The 16,827-nt window shown below is 42.6% G+C and overlaps 1 long non-coding RNA gene across 1 annotated transcript in view; it reads right to left on the bottom strand.

Annotated features, from left to right (window-relative positions):
• Positions 1-347: 347 nt before the first annotated feature.
• Positions 348-16,827, bottom strand: part of LOC116268872 — a 29,007-nt gene continuing 12,527 nt past the window's right edge. The window contains exon 4 of the long non-coding RNA XR_004176070.1: positions 348-1,431. This is a non-coding gene — a long non-coding RNA (uncharacterized LOC116268872). The remainder of the gene's footprint in view (positions 1,432-16,827) is intronic.

The following is a 16,827-nucleotide window of genomic DNA, read 5'->3' as shown; positions in this document are numbered from 1 at the left end:
TTAGCCAGGTGTGGTGGTGCACATCTGTAATCCCAGCAACTTGGGAGGCTGAATGGGAGAATCGCTTGAACCCGGGAGGTGGAGTTTGCAGTGAACCGAGATCGCACCACTGCACTGCAGCCTGGGTGACAAAGCAAAACTCCATCTCAAAAAAAAAAAAAAGAAAAAAATAAAAGACAGCTGCTGCTTCTCTCTTCTGGCTGACCTTGGCTATACTGGAGTATGGGTCCAATGTTACCAAATACTCTAGTTTTTCAAAAGAATCTAGAATTTGGCATTTAAAAATGCAAAACATCCTCATTTTTAAATAGTGGCAACAAATTTAAATTCTTTCAATGGAAGCCAAACTTGATGGCCCACAGATCTATTTGCAATCTCTTTTTTTCGATGAGGAGGAAAAGGGAAACATCATGGATGACTTAACTGATTCATGGATGCTCACACTGAGAATTCAGGACAAAGGGCCAGTTAAGGGAAAAATGAAGGCGTCTTTTTTGAATTTGAGCTTATGAAGTCTGAGATTTCCAAGGGGAGACGTTCAGGTGGAAGTTGCTGTATGTGTTTGAAGCTCAGAAGAAAGGTCTGAGGGAGAAGTTTAGAATAAGCAAGTACGCCAGTACAATGTAATTCATCACACGTACATTTAACCTGTGCAAATTCAATCAAACACAGATGGCAAAATGGAAAGACAGAAAAACAAATTAAATAAAATAATTTCCCCACTCAGCATATGCACCAAAGTGAGTTTGCAATGGAAAATATGAGTCTCTTCCCTCATTTCATCTCAGTTCCTCACATCACTAACAGGTAAGCCACTTTGTTGTACTTTTCTAAGGAATTTTCAAGGGTAAATTTACATGCAATATTTTTGCCTTACACACTAATTTTAGAGCCTCCCTTCCAATTTCTGAGTCCGCTATATTAAAACCATAAGAAAGGATGAGATCATCCTAGAGAAGAATGTTAAGAGCAGTGGTGTAGCACTGGATCCAGGAGAACGTCAATGTCTGAGAAGGAAAGAAGAACCCGTGGAAAAGAAAGGAAACAAATAAAAGGTTATGAAGAAGCCCAAAAGAGTATCAGGGACACCAATACATTGGTCTTTCATGTCACATACAGAAGAAAATTCCAACAGAATAAGGACTGAAAATATGATTTTTACAATTGGAAGGTCATTAGTGACCTTAGTAAGAACTCTTTCAAACTGCCTGGATTAGTTTGTCAGTGCTGCCATAACAAAGTACCACAGACTGGGTGGCTTAAACAACAGGAATTTATATTCTCGCAGTTCTGGAGGCTAGACATCAGAGATTAAGGTACCAGCAGTGTTGGTTTCCTCTGAGGCCTCTCTCCTTGACATGCAGGTAACCATCTTCTCTCAGTGTCTTCACATGGCCTTACATGGTTGTCCATCTGTGTCCTAATCACTTCCTATAAAGACACCAGTCATATTGGATTAGGGCCTACCCTTGTGAACTCATTTTAACTTAATTACCTCTTTAAAGATCCTATCTTGGCAGGGCACAGTGGCTTAATGCCTGTAATCCCAGCACTTTGGGAGGCCAACGTGGGCAGATCACAAGGTCAAGAGATCAAGACCATCCTGGCCAACATGGTGAAACCCTGTCTCTACTAAAAATACAAAAATTAACTGGGCAGGGTGGCGCATGCCTGTAGTCCCAGCTACTCTTGAGGCTGAGGCAGGAGAATCGCTTGAACCCCGGGGCCGGACGTTGCAGTGAGCTGAGATTGTGCCACTGCACTCCACCCTGGCAACGCAGTGAGTCTCTGTCTCAAAAAAATAAAATAAAATAAAAAAGACCCTGTCTCCCAATATAGTCACATTTTGAGGTGTTGGAAATTAGGACCTCCACATATAATTTTGGGATGGGGGTGGAGGGACACACTTCAGAAGAAACCAGATTTCAGGGCAGTGGGGAGATAAGTGAATTGGAAAGAAATGGGGAGGCGGGAAGTAGAGACAACTGGATAAATTTGAATAAGACAGGGAACAGACAGATTGGCTTTGACAATCAAAGGAAGAGTTTTTTAACCTGGGAAAAACTTGAGATGTTGACAAGCTGAGGGGAAGTTACCAGTGAAGAAGGAGAAATAAAAGTGTGTGGGAGGCCAGGCACGGTGGATCACACCTGTAATCCCAGCACTTTGGGAGGCCGAGGTAAGCGGATCATGAGGTCAGGAGTTCAAGACCAGCCTGGCCAACATGGTGAAACCCCCTCTCAACTAAAAATACAAAAAGTAGCTGGGCATAGCGGCATGCACCTGCAGTCCCAGCTACTTGGGAGGCTGAGGCAGGAGAATTGATTGAACCCGGGAGGTGGAGGTTGCAGTGAGCCGAGATTGAACCATTGTACTCCAGCCTGGGTGACAGGGAGAGACTCCATCTCAAAAAAAAAAAAAAACGTGTGTGTGTGGGAGAGGCAATGGGTCAAATGCCTGGGCGGTTGGCTTCACATGGAAGGAAGAGAGCCTGGGGGACGAGAGATGAGGATGGGCAAGAGTGTGCACAACCAGATAACACATAAAGGGAAGGACCTCAGCTTTCTCAGCCATGTGGGACACAAGGCCATTCATCAGAATTTGAGAGAGCAGCTAAGGGTTGCGTGATGGGCTTGTAAGGAAGGTTTGGAATCGTTGCTGAGGAAGGTAGGAGAGGGAGTAGATGGAGGACAAATCTGGAGTGACACTGATCCTATTTGAAGTCGAACCCTGGATCTTCACTGGTTTACCATGTGACTTTAGCTAAATTGTCTAATTATTCCTTTCCCTGTTATTCACCTATATGAAGTAGGGTTCATAATAACTACTATGAACGCATTATTGGGAACATTCAATAATAAAATGGGTGCATTTTCAGTGACATTATTTGTAGCATTCCACTTCTTTCATCACCCAATGCTAACAAGCTAGTTCTAACTGTTTTCTTATTTTTCTTTATTCAAGCTTCACCTGGACCATCTTTCAAGGGCTCAGTGGTCTGACTGTAGATTTGATGATGGCACTCCACGTCCATTCAAAAGTTAAGCGAGGAGGCGTTACCTTACCCATTTAGTCACAGTGGTTTTCAGAACATTTCAAATACAGCCTGCTTTTTCTCAAAGAAAACAAAATATACATATACTAAAACATTTTCAAATTTAAATAGGCACTGAACAGACATATTGCTGCCAGGAATAATCTAAGCTCTACTCAAAACTGGTGTGTAGGATTGTAAATTGAGACCAGCCTTTGCTTCTTACCCTATAGGGGCAGTGAGTCAGGATTTCCTGAAATTAAGCAATCATGTAAAATGCATTAGCGGCTTCTAGAACACCTCGGGCTTCCTTGTGCCAAGACATTAACATGTTTTCTACTTGGCATCTCGTTTATATTCCCCAGTGACCCCATTAAGATCCTTCTATCAACCTGAGTCAGTATGACAATATAGCTAAGATTCATCACTGAAAGTTTATGTTTTCTGGAAATGCATTAACTTGGTGATGATTGCTACACATCAGTGGGAGGGTTGGATTCCAACTCTGAATTGTGACTTTATAGTCAAAATTACACTACTTATTAGTCCTATTTGAACCTCTCACATTGCTTAATATGATTTCAGGCTGGTTTTTGTCCCAACTGTACCACTGAAACTTTCCTTTGCTACCAATAATCTCCTAATTGCCAACCCTTTGTTCTTATTCTGTTTTAACTTTCTTTGTATTGTTTTTTGTTTGTTTTGTTTTTATTTAAGATGGAGTCTTGCTTTTGTTGCCAGACTGGAGTGCAATGATGTGATCTTGGCTCACCGCAACCTCCACCTTCCGGATTGAAGCAATTCTCCTGCCTCAGCCTCCTGAGTAGCTGGGATTACAGGCATGTGCCAACACACCCGGCTAATGTTTTGTATTTTTAGTAGAGATAGGGCTTCACCATGTTGGCCAAGCTGGCCTCAACCTCCTGACCTCAGGTGATCTACCCGCCTCGGCCTCCCAAAGTGCCAGGATTACAGGCATGAGCCACCTTGCCAGGCCTCTATTTGAACTTTCTGTACCAATTTCACCTCTGTATTGAAAGACCTTTTGTTTCCAAAACAGCATTTTTTTTCCTAGTGATCTTCCATCTTTCTTCATTGGTTACTTCTTACTCCTGAACCTACCCCAGGAGTGCTGCAGTTGTCCCAGGGTTAATGTCATTGTCCCCACTCCTGTCAAGTGTAAGAAATTCAAATGGTAGCAGGGACTAGCCCAGGCAAGTAACATGAAAGTCAGATATAATTAATAGTAAGCGTGGGGACTCTGGCAAAGAGAAGATGCATACCCCATATGAAGGCACCTACAACTAAAAGCTTTTTAAATACCATCGTGGCCAAAAAACTTTCATAGACTAAGCTATATGGCTTTTTAATAACAGAGCTGTTCTCAGAAACCAGGTCTTCTTGTCCAAGACTCTGAGGACAGGACCCATTTATAGGGTGTTTTGTGTACCACTTAACCTCTGCAGAATATGTCAGTAATCATTCCTGAATTTGAGTTCAGGGTCCTAAGTCACCCAACATGATATACATTTTTTTTTTTTTTTTTTTTGAGACGGAGTCTTGCTCTGTCACCCAGGCTGGAGTGCAGTGGCGCAATTTCAGCTCACGGCAAGTTCCGCCTCCCCGGCTTGCCATCCTCCTGCCTTAGCTTCCAGAGTAGCTGGGACTACAAGTGCCCGCCACCATGCCTGGCTAATTTTTTGTATTTTTAGTAGAGACAGGGTTTCACCATGTTAGCCAGGATGGTCTCGATCTCCTGATCTCGTGATCCGCCCGCCTTGGCCTCCCAAAGTGCTGGGATTACAGGCGTGAGCCACCATGCCCAGCCGAAATCTTATTTCTTTATGCTCTGCCTATGCAATGCTGAAAGATTATTTTCTTAGGTTTAGCAACCAGAAATATGTATTTATTTAACATCTTTTCTCACTAAAGTTCAACGTTCCTATGAGAAAATTTGATTTAATAAAGAATCTGAATGAAAAACCAACATCTGAAGGTGCTTTTTTTTGCAGAGTACACAATATAAAAAACAATCAGAAAGTATTTGCTTGAGAACATTCTTGAAATGATGCACAACCTCACACAGTACTTCTCATGTTTGTGAAAGCTGTTATGAAGACACCAGAGGAATTTCTCTTGGAGCAAAGACTAATGAGGACTAAGCTCTGATTTTTAAAATCTTGCCCAAATTCCTGTCTGAGGGGTCTGGGGAGTCATGCCCTGCAAACCATAAATTCTCATGAGATGGGTTTTATTTAACTCTATATGTCATGACTTACTTTCCAATCTGACTCTGGTATAACATTATGGGACAAAGAAGAAAATCAAAATACTTTACCCAAAAACACATGTCTATTTGCCATATTTTGAAATGGCTCTGCAAAGCCATCCTTTGTGGGGAAAAATTGCATCTGTAAATAATCTCTATTAACATAGCTAGATCTTTTTCTTCCAGGCCCTCCAATCCTGAAGAGATTAACTGAGAGTCTATCACCTTTTAAAAGTTCTGAATAGGAAACATTTGTCATCTATTGTCTCTAAGGGCAGCCACTATGAGATTTCAAAAAAACCTTGGTATCCACAATTTTTTATTTTAACCTGAACATTTCCTTTCTGTTGATCCCAGCTCTTTAGACAAACTCAACTGATTGTCAACCAGAAAATGTTTAAATCTACCTATAGCCTGGAAACCTCCCCACCAACAACCCACCCCCCTGCCCCACCCCCACCACCCCTGCCACCCCGCTTTGAATTGTCCCGCCTTTCTGGACCAAACCAATGTATTTCTCAAATGTATTTGATTGATGTCTCATGCCTTCCTAAAATGTGTAAAACCAAGCTGAACCCTGACTGCCTTAGGCACATGTTCTCAGGACCTCCTGAGGGCTGTGTCACGGGCCATGGTTACTCCTATTTGCCTCAGAATAAACCTCTTTAAATATTTTACAGAGTTTGACTCTCTTCGTTGACACTCTAAAGGTATCACTCTTCTTCTTCATGATGTGTAATCGACAGCTCAGCAGAGGCAGTTCAGTTTGGCTCAAGAACCAATGTTCCTCATTTTGCAGGGTTCTAAACATGTGAAACAGTCTTGCCTTAAGCTCACTAAATAAAAGAGGACTCGGCCAGGTGCAGTGGCTCATGCCTTTAATCCCAGCACTTTGGGAGGCCGAGGCTGGCCAATCACCTGAGGTCAGGAGTTCGAGACCAGCCTGACCAACATGGAGAAACCCGTCTCTACTAAAAATACAAAATTAGCCGGGCGTGGTGGCGCATGCCTGTAATCCCAGCTACTCGGGAGGCTGAGGCAGGAGAATCGCTTGAACTTGGGAGGCGGAGGTTGCGGTGAGCCAAGATCGTGCCATTGCACTCCAGCCTGGGCAACAAGAGCAAAACTCCATCTCAAAAACAAATTAATTAATTAATTAATTAATTAAAGAGGACTCAGGTTGCAGGAGTACCAGATAAAAACAGACAGAGAAGGAAGCACAAAGCCTGAGTTCAGGCTTTCCCACCACACTCCCACACTCATGTTGGTGTCCATTTCTCCACTTGCCCCTACCTCAAGCTCCCCTCTGTACCACAGACAAAAATACCATGCACTCCCATCAAGTGCTCCCTTGAAGCAGTTGAGTCATATCCATCCTCCTCCAGTTCACTGGCCTGCCCTTTCCCTCCAACTAGCCTTTAACAGTCAACACAAATATATTCCATCTACTCCTCTGATGTTCCATGTATACCCCACTAACCTGTAAGTGCTGCAGGGGCAGAGACCGTATTTCTCTTATTACCATTGTATTCACGGGGCTAAGTCCAGTGTCTGGCACAAAGGAGCTGCTTCATAAATACTTGTTAAATTATTTATTTATTTATTTATTTTATTGTTTTAAGACGAGTCTCGCTCTGTCGCCCGGGCTGGAGTGCAGTGACGCAATCTCAGCTCACTGCAAGCTCCACCTCCCAGGTTCACACCTTTCTCCTACCTCAGCCTCCCGAGTAGCTGGGACTACAGGTGCCCACCACCACGTCCAGCTAACTTTTTGTATTTTTAGTAGAGACGGGATTTCACCATGTTAGCCAGGATGGTCTCCATCTCCTGACCTTGTGATCTGCCCGCCTCGGCCTCCCAAAGTGCTGGGATTACAGGCGAGAGCCAATGCGCCCGGCCAACAGTTATTAATTTTTTTTTTAATTTAAAACTTGTTTCTACAATTTTTATTTTTTTTAATAATTCCTAATTGTTTTTCTTTTTCTTTTCTTTCCTTTTTTTTTTTTTTTTTTTTTTTTTTTTGAGACGGAGTATCGCTGTCTCCCAGGCTGGAGTGTAGTGGCGCGATCTCGGCTCACTGCAAGCTCCGCCTCCCGGGTTCACGCCATTCTCCTCCCTCAGCCTTCCAAGTAGCTGGGACCACAGGCACCCGCCACCATGCCCGGCTAATTTTTTGTACTTTTAGTAGAGACGGGGTTTCACCATGTTAGCCAGGATGGTCTCGATCTCCTGACCTCGTGATCCATCCACCTCGGCCTCCCAAAGTGCTGGGATTACAGGCGTGAGCCACCAGCGCCCGGCCTATTTTTCTTTTAAATATTAGAGACAGGGTCTCGCTATTTGCCCAGGCTGGTTTTGAACTCCTAGGCTCAAGCAATCCTGCCTTCGCCTCCCAAAGTGCTGGAATTACAGGCATGAGCTACCATGGCTGGCCAGTACTTGCTAAATTAAATGAAATCCTATTCAGGGTGCTGGGTCTTTGTCCTAATAATTCTCTCTACCTGGAATGTCCTCCTGAGGCCTTCCTCAAATTCTCTAACCCACACTAATCTACTATTTTAATGGGGATGGCATTTCAAGTTTGTGTTATAGAATTTAGCCTATGATTGTATCCCACATTGGCAATATTCTTTCAATATTCAGATAAAGATGCTGTTGACTGTTAGGATCTTTGCTACTCCTAGCACCTATGGTTGCTCAGTGAATACCGAAACTCCTTATAATTAGACACTCAGATATAATATCTAACACCTTTCCAGCAGAAGCTCCATGCATGTTTTAGAGATCAGGATTGCAGTGTTCAGCTTTCAAATAAATCAGCTTAATTCCAGGAAAGTCTGAGTAACTGCAAGAAATTAGTCAGAAAAAATAGAACAAGCAGCCCTGATCGAAGGAACATGAGCTCTTCCATATAGCAAAGTCATTTCCTAATAAGGGTGATAAATTCCCTTGACAGGAACATTTGGGCCTGTCTTTTCTAAAGAGCTCATCCTTCCCCTCCACACAACACACCCTTGCCCTGTTTTTACATGAATTAAATAAGAACTCTTCTACGGGGTTCTTAAATATTTGAGGATGACAGCCTCTGGGATCATTTTGTCCTGCAGAGATTCAAGTGAGTATTTTGGTCTCTTATTGGACTGCTTGCTCTAAGGCAAAGACTTATGGAGGTACTTGTTTTTCCTTTGTTACAAGAAGGACATAAATGCCAGTTAAACCCCAACTTTTGTGGCAGCAACATATGACCCCAAATAACTAGCAATTTTAAGTGGCCCATCAGAACCTTGACTATATAATCTGTTAGGACTTCAGGATTTATGTTTTTATGCATAGTAAAAGTCACCTATCCTTCTTTTATATCCATTCTCACACCACTTTAGTGTCTGCTAACTGCCAGGAACAGTGGGCAGTGGATATTTCCTTTAGCCCTAGCATTCTTTCAACCTGTGACCTAAAACCCTTCATCAGGAATTATTTTAGTGCTCCTTTTTCAGCAGAAGTGGGCAAAAGACAGAAAAATAAACTAACATCTGGAGATTGTTTTTCAAAACATCTAAAAGGATAAACACATAAACACATACTTTTCTCAATCATTGTTGCTTTTATTCCTTCACTCCTTCATTTGACAAATATTTATGGAGTGCCCAAAATATTCTAAGCACTGTTTGGCTGTAGAGATATAAGTCCAGCATAAGTGTGAAGGATTTTACAGACCCATGAGGGAAAGACAAATAACTGAGGAATTTACCTATTGCACTCACTCAAGGAGGAATACCCATGTCCAGAATGATTCACTTTTAGACACTGGGATATCTCACAGCACTAAAGATGGCCCAGTGTCAAATCTTTCAGTAAGGGTTGCAGTGGAAATGTGGTGGTCAACTTCAGTTAATCTGAAAATAAATTTTACTGTTAAAATGTAATCTGTCTGCAATTACAGTAAATGCTCATTCATTTGGAATCTACTGATTTAGATTTTAAGCAACTTACTAAGGTATTTATCTTTGCTATTGATTAAAATTTCTAAATATAATTCCTTCCTCTGTAGATTATAAGCATCTTCGTCATTAACATAAGGAATCTAACTCAAAATTTAGGATTGGTTGGGTTAAGACAAATATACAAATAACTAAAATATAACGGGAAGATAAGAGAATTGTGAGAGGTGTTCACACTCAGAGAAAGAAGGGATTATATCCATTGGAAATAAGGAGACAGTATTTAAATTGTGAAGGCCAGAGAGGATTGGTTGGGAGATATTGGAAGGTGGAAATCAAGTGTTCCAAGAGAACAATGTGTACTAATCAAGAGAAGAATGTGACCAACAGCCTGCCAGAAGGAAAGTACAGAATGTGCCTTAGACACTACAAAATAGTTCAGTTTGATTAGAATGTAGATGTAGGAGACATCTGTTGTTTTTGTCATTCAACCACCATAATCATTCATCCTTTGAGTAGAAAGATACCCCAAATTGTATTTGGAGAATAACCCCTCCCTGCTGTTAAATCTCATCAGGTGTGAGAGAGGTTGACACGCTTCAGCTTCAAGGGTAGGCCCCAACTGGCCAAAGTGATTGGTTCAGTGATGAGCATGTGACCCAATTTAGAGCAATGAGAATCAGACCCAGGATTTGTGTTTGAATGTGGCAAAGATCTAGTTAGAACTCAACTGTGAGAGTTCTCTTTCTAATGGACTACGCATGGAGCCAGCACAGAAGAAAAGCATCCAATGATACAGTGAGAGAGAAATTCGTTCCCAATGAAGACATTTCTGAAGCTGAAGTATTCCTTGAGTATTTCATCAATCAACCAATTATTACTTTAACCAATAAATTCCCTTTGTTTGCTGTGCCAGTTTTGATAGGGATTTCTGTGTCTACTTTAAAATACGTTGCTCAGGCCAGGCGCAGTGGCTCACGCAGGTAATCTCAGCAGTTTGGAAGGCCACGGTGGACGGATCACCTGAGGTCGGGAGTTTGAGACAAGCCTGACCAACATGGAGAAAACCCGTCTCTATCAAAAATACAAAATTAGCCAGGTGAGGTGGCGCATGCCTGTAATCCTAGCTACTCAGGAGGCTGAGGCAGGAGAATCACTTGAACCCAGGAGGCAGAGGTTGTGGCGAGCTGAGATCGCACCATTGCACTCCAGCCTGGGCAACAAGAGCGAAGCTCTGTTTCAAAAAAAAAAAAAAAAATGTTGCTCAAAGAGTTGAATCTGAAGATCTCAGAGGATCCTTACTACCAATATATCATTTTGATTGCATGACCTTCCTGGGTGGGACTTTGATGTAACTTGTGGACAGAATGAGGATGATGCTGGTGCAGATCCCTTCTGACCCTAGGAAGCATCTACAGTGTGTTGCCATGGAAAGAGTATGGACTTCAAATACATAACAGATGTGCCTGCTCCTTAGTGGCATGGTCTTTGGGCAAAGCATTTAATATCTCCTCATATGTATAATGGTGGTGACAATAATTCTTACTTCATTGGGTTGGGGAATATGTAAACTAAATAGTATGTAAAGTTCCTGGCACACAATGGGTATTCGGTAAAAGTTCACTTTTTTTTGAGACAGAGTCTCACTCTGTCGCCAGGCTGGAGTGCAATGGCACAATCGCAGCTCACCACAACCTTCAACTCCTTGGTTCAAGTGATTCTCCTGCTTCAGCCTCCTGAGTAGCTGGGATTAGAGGCACGAGCCACCATGCCCAGCTAATTTGTGTATTTTTAGTGGAGACAGGGTTTCACCGTGTTGGCCATGATGGTCTTGATCTCCTGACCTCGTGATCCACCCACCTCAGCCTCCCAAAGTGCTGGGATTACAGGTGTGAGCCACCATGCCCGGCCAATTCACTCTTTTTATTATGGAAGGCAGCCAAAGAGGAGCAAGAGACACCTGGGTTCAAACTCTACTCTGGCTAGCTGTATGACCCTCAACTAGACAGATGGTTGTTACAGGAGGACAGGGATCATGTCTGTCCTTATTCCTGCTGAATCCACAGTGTCCCTAATAGGCATTTGGTACATGTGTAAATTATTTAAATTTTCTGAGCCTGAAATTTTTTAATTGAGTTAATAAAATATATAGTACAAGACTGTTGTAAGAAATAAATAATATAACATACATAAAACACTTAACTGAATGCCTGGGCCACAGTAAGTGTTCAGTAAATAATAATAATTGCAGGTAATTTTTATTAAGTGCTGACCACATGCCAGTCACTATTCTAAACTCTCTGTGGCCTGGATGACAGAGTTAGGCCCTGTTTCATAAAAATAAATAATAAAAAGCAAACTCTCTGCATATATTGACTCATCTGATTTGCGAAATCCTCTGTTCCCATTTTACAGGTAAATAAACTGAGGCTCTATTTTTATTATCATTGTCCGAAATACTTGATGCCACTTTGGACCCCATGACTCGTGAATCCAGCTCTTTCTGTTCTTAATGTTTGGGACTCTCGAGGCATCTAATTCAGGTTCCATTAAAGGATGGCTTCTCTTTTTCTTTTTTATATTATTAGGAAAAAGTAAACGTTTTTTTCTTTAAAACACAATGAAATTTCCCTCAGTCCTCCTCTTTCCGCCATGATGTCCAGGGAGTAAGGTTGGGCCGTCCGAGGTTCTGTTGCCTGGCAGGAACCCTTTAATTCAAAGATGGCCACCAACTCAATGAGCCAGTCGGCCTTTGCTCTCTCCTGGCTGAGCTGAAGCAGCAACCACGGACCTCCCATCTCCGGGTCTCTCGCTTTCTTTCCCTGAGTTGCCTGCTGCCATCTGCTGGCCGTATTAAGTTGAAATAATCATCACGTTGGTATTTTCCGAGTTTCTAAATGAGGCTCTAACTGCGCCTCAGTACGGTTTTCTGAGGCACCTTCGGGGGCAACCTGAGGGGGCAGTGTTAGCAAACAGGCCAACCTGGCAAGTTTCAAAGCTAAGGGACTCAGGCAAAGGCGAATCTAGCCTAATTTCCATTCAGGAACAAGGGCCTCACCGGTCAAATCAGAAACACTCTCAGGCCATTATCTCCATCCTAAAATGTGCTGTCTTGTCCAGCCTCACGTTTCATATCCCCCGCCCATCTCCACCAATCCTCTGACATTCTTTATCCGTTAAGCTTGCGCAAGACTCGTATTACCATGACAATCATCCACTTAAAAATTTTTTTTGGAAACAGTTCTACATAGAAAAGTTGTAAGAACAGTACAAAGAATTCCCCTTGATCCGTCTCCCAGTATCTGTTTACATTTTTTCGGTTGTCTCAGTAGCTCCTTTGTAGCAAAGAATCAGGCCAGAGTCATACATTGCTCCAGTTGTCATTTTTTGTTTGTTTTTAGTATCTTTCAATCTGTAAGTTGCCACCCTATCCTTGACCTTCATAACTTTGACATTTTAAAAAGTTACATGCCAGGCATTTTGTAAAATGTCTCTCAATTTGGATTCGTCTGATGTTGTCTTATGCCTCAGTTTATGCATTTGTTGACTAAAATAATAACAGATGCTGTGTGTTTTCATTGCATCTTATCTGGTAGTACACCCTTATTGGCCTGTTTCTGATGGTGTTAATTTTGGTTACTTTCACTAAGATAGTATTTGTCAAGATTTTTCCACTGTGAAGTTACTTTTTTTTCTTTTGTAATGGTGTCAGTTTCCTATTGCTTCTGCAACCTGTTACCACAAACTTAGTGACTTAAAACAACACAATTTTAATAATCTTACAGTTCTGAAGGTCATAAGTCTGAAAGGAGTCCCACTGGGCAACAATCAAGGTGTCAGCAGGGCTGTGTTCCTTCTGGAGGCTCTAGAAGAGAACCTGTTTCCTTGTTTCCTCCAGCTTCTATTCCTTGGCCCCTTCCTCCATCCTCAAAGCCAGCAGTGTTGCATCTTCAAATCTTTCTCAGACTCTGACTCCTGTTTTCATCATCTCATCTCCTTCTCTGATTCTCTTGCTGCTCTCTTTCACTCACAAGGACCCTTGTGATTACATCAGACCCACCTGAACAACCTCCCCATCTCCAGATTATTAATTTACTCACACCCACAAAGTCTCTTTTGTCATGTTCACAGGTTCTGGGGATTTGGATGGAGACATCTTTGAGGGGCTATGATTCCGCTCCTCTGCAACTTTGAGACTGTGGAAATTCCTGTTACTTACCCCACTTTCACGCATAAGTTTTAGCATCCTTTGATGCTTCCTGCCTAATTATTGCTATAATTATTACTGATGCCAAATGGTGATTTTCTAACTCTATAACTCCTTTTACATTTATTAGTAGGCTTTCTAATACACAAAGGAAGTTTCTCTTCTCCCCATTTATTGAGTAATTCATTTATTTATACCAATGTGGACTCATGGGTTTCTTATTTGGTTCAATAGATTATGCTTTATTACTACTGGCATTTTTTGATGTATGAATTGTTGTGGATTTGACCAGTGGGAGCCCCTTCAAGCTGCCTTTTGTGTCCTTTTAATATGTCCTCATCTTGCTTGAACACCTCCTTATTTTTGGCCATGAAAATATAGATAGTCTAGACTCATCTTGTAATTTCCCTGCCCCAGTCCTGGAAGCAGCCATTTCTCCAAGGAGGCCTGGTTCATTTTGGTGGAGAGAGGGGTTTGCAAATCAACATCTGGGTAGTAGGTGTACTCATGGCTCCCAGTTCTTTTCAGTTGACAGAGCTGTATGTATATGTATGTATATGCACACATTTACATCTCTATTACATTACATCTCTATTTCTCTATTTGTATATATTGAAAACCAAGAATTTTCAATACTTCTAATTTCAATTCAACACCCAAGGGTTTGTTCAAGGTTTTCTTCTTTCCATATTTATGCTTCTCTTGTGAGAAATCTGGCTTAGATTAACCTTTGATATATTTATGTATTTGCCCAATCTTCCTGTATGTGACCTCTTTTTTTTTTTTTTTTTTTGAGACAGTCTCACTCTGTCGCTCAGGCTGGAGTGTGGTGGCACGATCTCAACTCACTGCAACCTCTGCCTCCTGGGTTCTAGTGATTCTCCTGCCTCAGTCTCCCAAGTAGCTGGGGACTACAGGTGCACACCACCATGCCTGGCTAATTTTTGTACTTTTTGGTGGAGACAGGTTTTCACCATGTTGGCCAGGCTGGTCTCAAACTCCTGACTTCAAGTGATCTGCCCGCCTCGGCCTCCCAAGGTGTTGGAATTATAGGCATGAGCCACTGCGCCTGACCTCTAGCTGGTCTCTTTGGCCCTGCTGGACTGCCGCTCCTTCTTGTATAGGCTATCTCGGCTCAGGCCTGTCTCCTCCACTCTGCCTGCCTTGTTTGGGTCTACCTAATGGCTTTTTGAGGAAGGAAGGGAGGGAGGAAGGGAGAGAGGGAGGGAAAGGGAGAAAGGGAGGCAAAAGTTTTTTTTCTAAGGGAAGGAAAGCAAAGAGATGATTGTGTACTTTTGTAGTTTTTACTTTCTTTTTTTTTTTTTTTCTTGAGATGGAGTCTTGCTCTGTCACTCAGGCTGGAGTGCAGTGGCATGATCTCGGCTCCCTGCAACCTCCGCCTCCTGGGTTGAAGTGATTCTCCTGCCTCAGTCTCCTGAGAAGCTGGGACTACAGGTATCCATCACCGTGTCCGGCTAATTTTTGTATTTTTAGTAGAGACGGGGCTTCACCATGTTGGCCAGGCTGGTCTCGAACTCCTGACCTCGTGATCCGCCCACCTCGGCCTCCTAAAGTGCTGGGATTCCAGACATGAGCCACCACACCTGGCCTAGTTTTTACTGTCTAGTTTTAGAGATGGAGTCTTGCTCTGTCACCCAGGCTGGGGTGCCATGGTGTGATCATAGCTCATTGCAGCCTCAAACTCCTGGGCTCAAGTGGTCCTCCCACCTCAGCCTTCCAAAGCAGTTGGGATTACAGGCATGAGCCATTGCACCTCACCAATCACATACATTTTTTTTTTCTTTTTCTTTTTTTTGAGACCCTCTGTCTCCGTCTGTCGCCCAGGCTGGAGTGCAGTGGCAAGATCTTGGCTCACTGCAACTTCTGCCTCTCAGGTTCAAGCAATTCTCCTGCCTCGACCTCCTGAGTAGCTGGGATTACAGGCATGTGCCACCACGCCCGGCTAATTTTTTTTGTATTTTTAGTAGAGATGGGGTTTTATCATATTGGTCAGGCTGGTCTCGAACTCCTGACCTTGTGATCCACCTGCCTCAGCATCCCAAAGTGCTGGGATTACAGGCGTGAGCCACCGTGCCTGGCCTTTTTTTTTTTTTTTTTTTTGAGACGGAGTCTCACTTTGTCACCCAGGCTGGAGTGCAGTGGCACAACTGACTGCAATCTCTGCCTCCCAGGTTCAAGCAATTCTCCCTGCCTCAGCCTCCCAAAGTGCTGGGATTACAGGCACTTTGAGCTACTGTACCCGGCCAAGCACGTACATTGTTTTTTCTTTTTCTTTTCTTTCTTTTTTCTTTTTCTTTTCTTTTTTTTTTTTTCTTTTTTTTGAGACGGATTCTTGCCCTGATGCCCAGGCTGGAGTGCAGTGGCACGATCTCGGCTCACTGCAACCTCCATCTCCCGTGTTCAAGCAATTCTCCTGCCTCAGCCTCCTGAGTAGCTGGGATTACAGGCACGTGCCACCATGCCCAGCTAATTTTTGTATTTTTAGTATAGACAAGGTTTCACGATGTTGGCCAGGATGGTCTCGATCTCCTGACCTCGTGATCCACCCACCTCGGCCTCCAAAAGTGCTGGGATTACAGGCGTGAGCCATCTCACCCAACCCAGTCCCGTACATTTTTAATGGACCTCTTACCACTATCATAATAAATTCTTTGTTTGATGGTTATTTTCTCCACTAAAAGAAGAACTCCATGAAGGTAACAACCATGCCTGCTTTGCTCATTTATGGATTGAAACCCAGGCCTAACATGATGGCTGTTTATGCCTAGCACGTTGTAAGTACTTGAGGTTTTTGGATAAATGATTAAGTTGTGTAAAACAGCAATAGCAAAATTACAACTATTGAACAGTTTATAACATAACAGACATAAACAATGACTAGTATCTACATAGTCCAAATCATCTGTGAGCTTTCCAAACTAGAAACCAAATTATGACACCTTCTTAATGTCTCTAAGGCTGAGTGTCCTGCTGTAAGGAGATCTTACTTATTGAGCTTTTGTTGTTATTAAACATTTCTTTGGTTTTGGAGTTTCATATTGTTTATAATAGATTTTTTTGAACTAAGGATTTCAATACAAAGCTGTACTTCAGGACAATTTCAAATATTACTGTCCTGTAGCATTCGGTAAAATTGATGTTGGCCACTGTCTTAGTCCACTCATGTTGCTATAACAAAACATGCTTTAGACTGAGCAGTTTATAAACAGTAAAATGTGTTGCTCACAGTTCTAGAGGCTGAGAAGTTCACAATCAAGTTTCTAGCAGATGTGCTGTCTGGTGAGGTTTCTCTCACCACAGTTGGTGCTTTCTATTAATAGTTGTGTCCTTACATGGCAGGAGGGACACACAAGCTCCC

Source organism: Papio anubis, chromosome 1 (assembly GCF_008728515.1).
Source record: "Papio anubis isolate 15944 chromosome 1, Panubis1.0, whole genome shotgun sequence".
NCBI lineage: Eukaryota > Metazoa > Chordata > Mammalia > Primates > Cercopithecidae > Papio > Papio anubis.
This window is presented reverse-complemented; position numbering and strand designations above follow the sequence as displayed.